Below are 11,647 nucleotides of genomic sequence, written 5' to 3' on the forward strand. Positions count from 1 at the left end.
ATTAATTCAAGCCTACCACGAAAATTTATGAAAACATATAATGATCATATATGGTTCCAACGGAATTATATGACCCCAAAATGTATCCCCTAAAATCTCAAGTTTTTTTCGTGAACGGGCCCCGAAACTTCCAAAATTTCTCAAAAAGCATGGATATTAGCCTTCAATTTTTGAATTTTTTGACTTATTTTCGCCCGTATATAAAAATTGCCGAAATGTTTACCATTGTTCCTAATATCCTCCAGGAGTCCCGTTGGGTGGGTGGAACCATCCGATTTGCCTTTAAATGATAAATTTACCGATTTACAACTTGCACCAATTTTCCTTCAATTTTTTAATTTTTTGACTTTTTTCGCCTAGAAATAAAATTCCCAAAATGTTTACCATGGTCCCTAATAATCTAGGGGAGTCCAATTGGGTAGGTGAAACCATCCAATTTGCCTCTAAATGGCCAATTTACCGATTTACAACTCTCACTAATTTCATTAATTCAAGCCTACCACGAAAATTTATGAAACATATAATGATCATATATGGTTCCAAACACCATTATATGACCCCGAGATGTATCCCATAAAATCTCAAACCTTTTTGACACCGGGCCCCGAAACCTCAAAAATTTCTCAAAAATCGCTTATATTAACCTTCAATTTTGGAATTTTTTGACTTTTTTTGCCCGGAAATAAAAATTGCCGAAATGTTTACCATGGTCCCTAATACCCTCTGGGATTCCAATTGGGTGGGTAGAACCATCCAATTTTCCTTTAAACGTACAATTTACAGGTTTACAACTTGCACTTATTTCATTCATTAATTCAAGCCTACCATGAACATTTATGACAACATACAATTTACCGATTTACAACTCTTACCGATTTCATTAATTCAAGTCTACCACGAAAATTTATGAAAATATATGATGATCATATATGGTTCCAAATGGCATTATATGACCCCGAGATGTATCCCATAAAATATCAAACCTTTTCGACACCGGTACCAAAACCTCCAAAATTTCTCGAAAATCGTGGATATTAGCCTTTAATTTTGGAATCTTTTGACTTTATTTTGCCCGAAAATAAAAATTTTCCAAATGTTTACCATGGTCCCTAATACACCCCGGGATTTCAATTGAGTGGGTGGAACCATCCAATTTGCCTTGAAACGGACAATTTACCGGTTTACAACTTGCACTAATTTCATTCATTAACTCAAGCCTACCACGAACATTTATGAAAACATATAATGATCATTATATTATGATTCCAAACGGAAGTATATGACTCCGAGATGTATTCCCTAAATTCTCATTTCTTGTCGACACCTGGCCTCGAAACCTTCAAAATTTCTCAAAAAACATGGATATTATTAGACTTCATTTTTGGAATTCTTTGACTCTTTTTCGCACGGAAATAAAAATTGCCGAAATTTTTACCACGTTCCCTAATACCCCCAGAAGTCCAATTGGGTGGTTGGAACCATCCAATTTGCCTTTAAACGACCAATTTATATCGGTTTACAACTTGCATCGATTTCATTAACACAAGCCTACCACGAACATTTATGACAACAAATAATGATCATATATGGTTCCAAACGACATTATATGATCCCGAGATGTATTCTCTAGAATTTCAAGAATTTTAAACACCGCGCCCCGAAAACTCCAAAATTTCTCAAAAAACCGTGGATATTAGCAATCAATTTTTTAATTTTTTGACTTTTTTTTCGCCTAGAAATAAAAATTGCCCAAATTTTACCATGGTCCCTTATACACTAGGGGACTCCAATTGGTTAGGTGGAACCATCCAATTTGCCTTTAAACTGCCAATTTACCGATTTACAACTCTCACCGATTTCATTTATTCAAGCCTACCACGAAAATTTATGTAAACATATAATGATCATATATGGTTCCAAGCGACATTATATGACCCCGAGATGTATTCCATAAAATCTCAAAACTTTTCGACACCATACCCTGAAACTTCCAAAATTTCTCAAAAAGCATGGATATTAGCTGTAGACACCCAAATGTGTCTCCCCAAAACCAAACCCGGTGATGAGTACCTTTCACGTCGAATCATAATCGAATGAAGTGAAAGTGTGGAAAGTCTAGTGTTGCGGAAAGTTTTTTATTTTCTTTTCTCTTCTCTCTGTTTTTGAAAACTTATTTTAAGAAAACAGCCAATCCAGTTTGATTGGTCCATGATATGGGTCCAATAGTAGTGTAGTTGGATGGGGCTTGCAAAGACCTTTCCAACGATATATTATGAGCCCAATTCCGATGAATATTGAGGAAGTTATGGCCAATTTACTAAACTGGGCCCGGTTTGAGCTTTATGTACGGCCCAATGATCTAGGGGAGGGCCTAATATGATATATCATTCCTAATGCAATTAGGAATGGTTTTAGTCTTCTAGATTCTTCTAGAAGGTTCTTTTCATTCCTAATTCAGTTAGCATTGATAAATTGACTTTTGTTGACTTTTCAGAGTTTTAATCAAAATCAAATAGCATTTTCGAGGAAATTATATGATTTTATCCTCCAGTACGGCAAACTTATCGGATTTTCGAAAACGCGTTAAAATTAGGCTTGGCGCCTGACCCCAGGCCTTGGCGCCTGGAACCAGGCCTGGCGCCTGGCGCTAGCTATAGGCGCCTGGCGCTAGTGTTGGTGCCTGGCGCCAGCTAGCCAGGGTTGGCACCAGCTCTGTTTTTTTGTGCGTCAGACACTATTTTGTTTAATTTATCTTTTTGGCTGATTTTCTCTATAAATATCGTATTAAAAACTCCGTTTTCTGGAATCATTCATCACCAATTCTCATCAAGTTTTCTTGATTATTTCATCTTTCTTTCTTTCTCTAAACTTTGTTTTCATATACAAAATTCCGCATTCGCAAGATCTAGAAACACCTAGCCATATTCGAAGTTGTCTTCGCCCTAGACGTGAAAGAAAGAGGTATGAGGCATCAAAGTAAGTGCTTTAATGGTTTTAATTGTTTATGATGTAGAAATCATGTTTATATTGTTATTGTTGTTTCGGGGTTTTCTGATGTCCTGCGGGAGAGTTACAACACCGAGACTGGAACCGGCCGCCTGTACCTGCAAAATAACGGAGACTCCTGAGAGCTCCGCCTCCAACGGTCAAGTTAGTACCTGATTAAGGAGTAATTAATACGGAAATTAAAGTGGTTTAGTCTCTCTAGGTGAGAGTGTTTAATGTATAATCCGTGTGTTATTAGAGTTCTCCCCCTCTTAATGAGGATTAAGAGGAGTATTTATAGTCTTGAGAAGCGTGCCACTCTCTAGGTTTAGGGTAAACCTAGGGCTGACCGGGCCTCTAAACAGGATTGGGCCTTGGTGGCCGGTTTTCCCATTTGGCATGGGTGGACACGTGGCGTGTCTCAATTGGTCCGTAGAGGACGAATCTGTAATTGACACGTGGCAGGCTCCTATTGGCCTACGTGAAAACACGTGGCGGAACCTGGTTGGTCCACTTGTCAGACGGTGATTGGTGGATAAAAATCCCCTAATCATTTGCCCCTCACAGGTGGCACGTGACTGGTCACGTGTCGCCTGTGACAGGTGTCGCATGGTGACAGGCGACGGCCTGCTGCAGGTGTCACCTTGCAAATGGCCGAGAGATTTTCCCGCCCAAATTTTGAATTTGGAAGCGACCCTTCGCCTTCTCACTTTGCCTATATAAGGAAGTGCTGACTTCGGTCATTTTTCACATTTGAGAACTTCGCGAGAGAACATTCGGACCCCTGAACTTGCTCTGACACTTTTGTTGCCTACCGCCTGCTCTGACAAGTCGTTTGCAAGGGATTTCAGAATTTCATCAGTCGTCACTCGTTCAGGTAACCGTCGGTTCTCTTATTCTTAATTTTTTTTCTTATTATTATTTTTTGAAATGGCACCATGGAAGCACACGACACGACCTAAGTTAGTGATCAGCCGGTCACCGGGGACGGCTGAATCTAGGACTAGGAGTGCCGCCTGCCCTTTTCTGGACCCATCTTTGCCCTTTATACAAAGTCCGACTGTATCTGTGTCTATGCAGAACGTGATGGCCAGAACAAAGAAGACTGCTAGGATCTCAAACTCGGACGGCTCCTCCCAAAGGGTGCCCATTAGTGAAACATCTGACCAAGCGCCAGATGTAGAAAGGAAACAAGGCGGCTGCCAAGCCGACAGTTCTGAGGGAGGGGGCAAGGTGGTCCCTTCCCATTTTACCGTTGATATGTCCAACTTTTCTCCTGCTCCTTCTGAGGGAGAGGAGGCGGGCCCCTCTAGGAGAGGGGAGGAGTCGTCCTCTTTGGACTCGTCAGAGGACGAGTCCGAGTCCAGCTCTTCTGGCCACGCTTCTCCAGGCTCAGAAGAAAGAAACAGCCGCCTACAAGAGGCGAGGCTTTCTCATGCAGTTGAGAAGGGGAGCCATTGGGCGGAGCCGTCCGCCTCTTACAGAGAGGAAAACACCCCTACTACTGCACGGTACCCCGGGGCCGGATCGCGGCCATGAAAGACAAAGTGGAGAGCTTTATAGCTAACCACAGAATGGGCCCCGGATTTTTACTGTTCGTGCCAGATCCAGAAGACACTGTCGTCTGGCCGGCTGGTACCAGCTATGATAGCGGCTGCTTTGGCTGCTATGAGGCGGCCATCAAAGCTGGACTGCGCTTCCCATTACATCCGGCTGTTCAGCGGATTTTAGACGGGTATGATTTGGGGTTATGGCAGTTAGCCCCCAACTCTTGGGTAAACGTACTCGGCTATGTGGCCGGGTGCGAAATGTACGGGGTGGAGCCAAGCTTCGAGGCTTTCGCCCACATGAACTATCTCAGCCGGACCCCTAAGTCGGGCGGTACCGGCTGGTATCAATTAACAAGCCACAGGGGCTACCTCATGACGAGAGGTAAGGCGAACAAATGGAAGGATTGGCGGAACACCTTCCTTATCATCGAGGGTTCAGACACGGAGCTGAAAAAACGCTTAAACAAGTGGAATAGGGATCCGCCTCTTCTCGCAGGCGGCCGCAGCATGCCGCCTGTTCCCCCAAAGGCTAAAAAAGAGATCCTAGACAAAGGACTCTTCAAAGTAGAGACTAGGGTGAACTCTACTTCAGGGGTACGAGAGCAAGTACCCCTGAACTGCGTCCCGAGCTTTAAGTGGCTCTATGACGAGTACTTTTTGGCCGCCTGTGGCCTCAGCAGTCGGTGCTCTAGAGGTAGCCGGCCTGACAAATACTCTGTTTTTCACGCCTTGTTTACTTGAGATTTTTACTAACTTTGCTGTTTATTTTTTGCAGCTGACGCCATGAGTAAAATAACAGCATCCAAGACTGCGGCGGCCATGTTGCGGGCCTCTCTCATGCAACAGTCTTGTACCGACTCCCCCAACAAGGGGGCACCCTTGGTAGGCCTCGAAACTCTTCCTCTTTTAGGAGTTGGCTTATGCATATACTAACTTTTTTTTTTTTTTTTTTTTTTTCAGTCGGGCACTCCAAGAGCTTCTTCCTCGCAACAGCCGGACCCCAAGGCCCGGAGGACGACTGTTGCAAGCTCTCCTGGGTCTTCCAGGAAAACAGTGGCGGCTGAAAAGCAGCCGGCCACTTCTTCTAAAACTCCGGCGGGGCCGCCTAGAAGTATGGACAATTACTTGAAAAAAACTCACTTGCTTTCTTCTTGACTAGGTCTAACTTGCTTTTTTACGCTTGATGCAGCCGGCCCTCAGGAACCTGACTTGGTAGAGGTAGCCAAGTCCATGATCAAAGCAGTTCCTCCATCTGAAAGGGAGGCGGTCAGGGGTGTCGGCACCCTTGACCTTGATGGGATTGCAGGGGTCCTTGCTGAGGTATACTTAGCATTTTTTGTATTTGAGTTCCAGGACGCCTGTTATCTTGTTTGGAAACTGACGTCTGTTCCCTTTTTACTTAGGCCCTGCTCCGAGTGAACGGCCTTCGCAAGCCGCTTGATCGGAAAAACAAAGAGGTAAAGGCTGCAAAAGCTATGGCCGCCTCTAACTGTGATAAGGCAATGTTTCAAATTGCCCAAAATGAAGTTCTGACAATTGATATTCTTTATTATCAGGCGCAGGCTGCCGCCGCTATCCGGGCTCAGTTAGAGGCGGCCCAGAAGAGGAACAGCGAGCTGGAGGCGACCGTCTCCAACCTCAAGGCCGAGCTTAAACCTCTCCGCCAAAAGATACTCTCCTACGATACCATGGAAAAATCCTTGGCTAACGTAAAAGAACGCCTGGTGACCCAGGAGAAGAGTCTAACCAAAGAGCTCTCGGAGAAGGCTGATCAAGAGAAGAGAGAGCTCTCGGAGAAGGCTGAGCAAGAGAAGAGAGAGCTCGTCCGAGAGATGATTGAAGACTCTTCCCAGATCCAGCGCATGACCTGGAGCCGCCTCTTCCCCAGTGCCGACTTTGCCTCGTGGGAAAAAACGTACCGCCAGTGTTCTGAAATATATAATCAAGAGATCCTGGCGGCTGCTGAGGACGAGGCGTTGGAGGAAGCCTTGGTTGAGGATGAGCCGGTTGTGGCGCTTGTGCCACTTGGGGGCAAGGCATCGAAAAAGGATGCAGCTGAAGCCGAGTCCAGCAAGAAGAGTGCTGACCAGGCGGCAACTGCTAATACTGAACTGTCCCCTTCTTAAGCTTAAAGTATTTTTTCCACGGCCTGCGTTCCGTTTGCTTTGTATTTACCCGGCCAGGGGGCCGGGGTTCTGAATATTTTTATCTTCATTAATGAAATCATTTTTTGCTTGAAATTTGTCTAAGTGTTGAATATTTGATATTGCATTGTACACTATATCGACTGTTTTGCATAGCCGATTGTAGACAGGTACGGATGGTCCGCCTATGCCCCTGGACGACTGGTTGTCTGTTTCCAAGCTGGGCGATCAGTCGGCCATTTATTCAATTGGTCTGACCAAGTAAATAGTATTACCTAGTCGCCAAGGAATTAAGTAGGATAACAAGCGGCGGGTACCGGTTGTTTCCCTTTATTGCCAATGTTGGCTTTTAACTCGTAATTTGTTAACCTAGCAAGAGTAGTGGTTGAGAGCCCCTGTTTGTTAAAAACAGGCGGACGACTCATACCTTTTAGGCTCCATACTAAGTTTGAGTGACTATTAAGTTAACATAAGAGTTACTTAGTCTTCGTCACAATCTAGATTGAGTAGTAGAGGTACCAGGCGGCGGAGGCCGGCTGATCCCCTTGATTTGCCAATGTTTGTTGGCTATTAACTCAATAGGTTACCTAGTAGGAATAGGGGTTTGAGTGCCCTTGTTTTTTTAAAACAGGCGGACGACTCAAACTTTTTAGGTTCCATACCAAGTTTGAAGGAGTGACTATGAGTTAACGTTGGAGTTACTCAGTCGCCGCCACTTTTGTTTGAGAAGTAGAGGTACCAGGCGGCGTAGGCCGGCTAGACCCCTTGATTCGCCAATGTTTGTTGGCTATTAACTCAATAGGTACCCCCTGCATTTATCCCAAGTAATACAGGCGGTCATCTGACTCAGATGTCAACTGCTACCACTGGTTTGGTTAGTGATAGAGTTATCCTTGTCTCAAAAACGGCTACGTGGTTGCCCTTGGGGACAGTTGTATAGGTGCCGTGTAATTAGTTTATAGAACAATGTTCCACCCAAAAGGGAGCTGCTCTCTGCGACGAATTTCATCCGGAGGGATGCCGTCGGACGCCTGCTATGATGTTGGGACAGGTTGTATTAGTTTTGTAAATTGATCAGGTGGCTTGGCGCCTGGTCTGATCATTCGGCCGGTTGCCTTGGTAAGTTCTTGGTGAACGTAGGTGCACCCTAAAAGAAGGGTAGCCGCCTGTAGGCACAGGGTCGGCCAGGCCCTAATCTTTTTAGCTAAGTATTGTGAGTAAAATACTCAATGGAGAGTAGCCGACTGTAAAGGTACAGACGGCATGCCCCTCGTAATACAAAATTGAATAGTAAGTGCAAACTTTATTAAGTAGCTCTTTACTTTACATCATTCAGAAGAAATATTTTTTAAGGTTATCTACATTCCAAGTTCGAGGCAACGGTTGTCCGTCTGGTGTTTCCAGATGGTAGGTACCGTCCCTGACTTCCTCATAGATTCGGTAGGGTCCTTCCCAGTTGGGAGTTAGTTTGCCAGACTCATTAGCCCTACCAACTGCTTCCATTTTTCTAAGTACAAAGTCCCCTACTTTGAGTGGACGCCTGTGTACTTTTTTGTTGTATGATCTAGTCATTCTCAGGCGATAGATCTCATGGCGCAAAACAGCATTGCCCCTCTTTTCAGGAAGTGAGTCTAATGCCAGGCGCATGGCTTCCCAGTTTGCCTCTTCGTCATATAGCATTACTCGAAGAGTCGGCTCGTAGTGTTCTATTGGAAGGACAGCTTCCGCACCATAAGTTAGGAGGAATGGAGTTTCTCCAGTCGCCCCTTTTTCAGTCGTCCTAATGGCCCAGAGAACATGTGGTAGTTCATCCGCCCATAGGCCGCCTGCTCGTTCAATCTTTTTCTTGAGACCGTCTGAGATGATTTTATTAAAGGCTTCTACCTGGCCGTTTGCTTGTGGACGGCCGACAGATGCAAAGTAGTTTGCAATTCTTTGGTCACCCAACCAGCTTTTGAGAACAGGCGTCTCAAATTGGGGACCATTATCAAAAACCATAGACATGGGAACCCCAAACCGAGTGATGACGTTTTTCCAAATGAATGAAATTACATCTTTCGTCTTAATTCCCTTTACAGCCTCCGCCTCTACCCATTTAGTGAAGTAGTCAACGGCAACAAGTATATACCTTCTGCCGCCTGTAGCAGGCGTATATGGACCCAGAATGTCCATGCCCCACTTAGCAAACGGTAGTGGGCTATGAATGGTAGTGAGGTCAGTAGCCGGACGGTGAATTAATTTGCCAAACCTTTGGCACTTGTCACATTTTTTCACCATCTCCATAGCATCAGCTTCTAAGGTAGGCCAGAAGTAGCCCTGGCGCCTTGCCCTTTGAGCAAGCGTCCTTCCACCTATATGTGAAGCACAGTAACCAGAGTGGAGATCGTCTAGTATCTCTCGTCCCTTTTCTGGAGTAACGCACTTTAAGAAGGGTTGTAGGTACCCCCTTTTGTGAAGTTCTCCCTTTATCATTTCAAAATTGGTGGCTCGTCTTTTCAGAACTGCCGCCTGTTGAGGATCATCCGGCAGTGTACCGTTTGTCAGATATGCCCTGATTGAATCCATCCAGGTTGAGCTTCTGTCTAGGATTCCAATAGGGTTTTCCTCGATGCTTCTCTTCTCCATTACTTCCCAAAAAACAGCTCGGGGAGTATCGGAGGAGGCGGATGATGCTAATTTTGACAGTGCATCTGCCTGGTTGTTTTCTGATCTCGACACTTGGATCAGATGGAAATCCTCAAGGGAGCCGACTGCTTGTCGGACCGCCTGTAAATACTTGATCATGGCCGGATGGGTTGCTTCGTATTCGCCATTGTACTGACTCACTATCAATTGTGAATCAGAACAGGCGTCTATTTTTCTTGCCCCTGCCGCCTTGCACATGCGGATCCCGGCTAGTAAAGCTTCATATTCTGCCTCATTGTTTGAAGCCTGAAAACTGAAGCGTAGAGCATACTCGAACTTGTCGCCCTCTGGAGATTGACATACGACGCCTGCTCCACAACCATTTGAAGTAGAGCTTCCGTCCACATATACCTTCCAGACTTGGTCTGGAACTTGAGAGTCAGGAGGACGAGTCATCTCTGCAATAAAGTCAGCAAAGGCTTGCCCCTTCACTGCTTTTCTAGGCTCGAAAGTAACTTCGAGGCTCTGAACTTCTATGGCCCATTTGATCATTCGTCCTGACGACTCCATGATGGTAAGGGGCCGCTTGATTGGTTGGTCGGTATACACGACGACTGCATGTGCCAAAAAGTAGGGCTTCAATTTTTTTAACAGCCATGAAGAGTGCAAGACCAAATTTCTCCACTAGGGGATACCTCAACTCGGCATTTTTCAGTACGTGACTGACAAAGTAGACCGGGAGCTGACAGCCGTCCCTTTCAGCAAGGAGCACAGCGCTTAACGCATGATCAGAGACGGCCAGGTACATGTAGAGATCCTCTTTGGGCAAAGGGCTGACCAGCCTCGGCAAGGAATGCAAGTGAACTTTTAATTTCTGGAAGGCGGCCTCAGCATCCGGCCCCCATTCAAACCTTGCCTTTTTCTTAATTGCCTGGAAAAAGTATAGGCATTTGTCGCCTGATCGGCTTAGAAATCTTCCCAAGGCCGCCAGACAACCTGTTAACTTCTGAACCTCTCGGACGGTACGTGGCGACTGCATGTCGATGACCGCCTGCACCTTCTCAGGGTTCGCCTCTATTCCTCTCTGATTAATGAGAAATCCGAGAAATTTCCCAGACTCAACTCCAAAGACACATTTCTTGGGATTGAGCATGACATGGTGCCGCCTGAGTGTGGCGAAAGTTTCTCGGAGGTCCGACAGATGATCTGTCTGAAGTTTAGACTTGACAATCATATCATCAATATATGCCTCGACATTTCTCCCAAGTTGATCAAAGAACACAGTGTTTATCATACGTTGGAAGGTGGCCGGGGCATTCTTAAGACCAAACGGCATGACCGTGTAACAGTATAACCCCTGATCAGTGACGAAGGCCGTCTTCTCCTGATCTTTCTTCCACAAAGGAATTTGATGGAAACCAGAGTAGGCGTCCATAAAGCTCATCAAAGCATGGCCGGCTGTTGAGTCGACCAGGCTATCAATTTTAGGCAGAGGGTAACTGTCTTTGGGGCACGCCTTATTCAAGTCTGTGTAGTCTACACACATTCGCCAGGTACCATTCGGCTTTTAACAAGAACCACATTTGCAACCCAGTCTGGGAAGTAACATTGCCGAATGAACCCTGCATCAAGTAATTTTTTAACTTCGGCGGCTGCCGCCTGACTTCTTTCTTCGCCATGGTTCCGCTTCTTTTGCCGTACCGGCTTCTTTTTCGGATCCACAGCGAGTTTATGTACTGCCAGATCAGGACTAATGCCTGGCATTTCATGGACTTCAAATGCAAAGATGTCCTTGTATTCTTTCAATAGGTTGTGAAAGTCGTCACCAAGGTTTCTCAGAGCGGTCGTCCCAACTTTGACTGTTCGGTCAGGACGTGAGTCGTCTAAGATCAGGTCCGCATGCTCACCAGCCGGCTGAGGGCGGAACTCATCCGGACGCTCCTCTGCCAATGATTGCTATTTTCTTGCTTTTCTTGCGGACTCTGTCTGGGACGCCTTTCTCTTTTTTGTCGCCTGTTTCTTGAACAGGCGCACTCTCCTTGACATTGTCAAGGTCTGTTTTTTTCTCCACTTGACCCAGTGGCCATAACAGTGGGCTTGACATCCGAGAGATAGCACTCTCGGGCCATCCTCTGATCTCCCCTTAGGGAGCCGACTGTTCCATTATCCCTCTCAAAACTTAAGCAGCATAAGAGACGGGATTATAACAGCCTTGGAATTATTCAGGGTTGGTCGACCCAGAATCATGTTGTAGGCCGAGAGTTCCTCTACTACTAGGAACCGTACTACCATGTGTCGTCCTTCCCCTTTTTCGCCCAGGCGAATGGGTAAATCTACTCGTCC

The sequence above is a fragment of the Chenopodium quinoa genome, unplaced genomic scaffold, assembly GCF_001683475.1.
Source record: "Chenopodium quinoa cultivar QQ74 unplaced genomic scaffold, ASM168347v1, whole genome shotgun sequence".
Classification (NCBI taxonomy): Eukaryota; Viridiplantae; Streptophyta; class Magnoliopsida; order Caryophyllales; family Amaranthaceae; genus Chenopodium; species Chenopodium quinoa.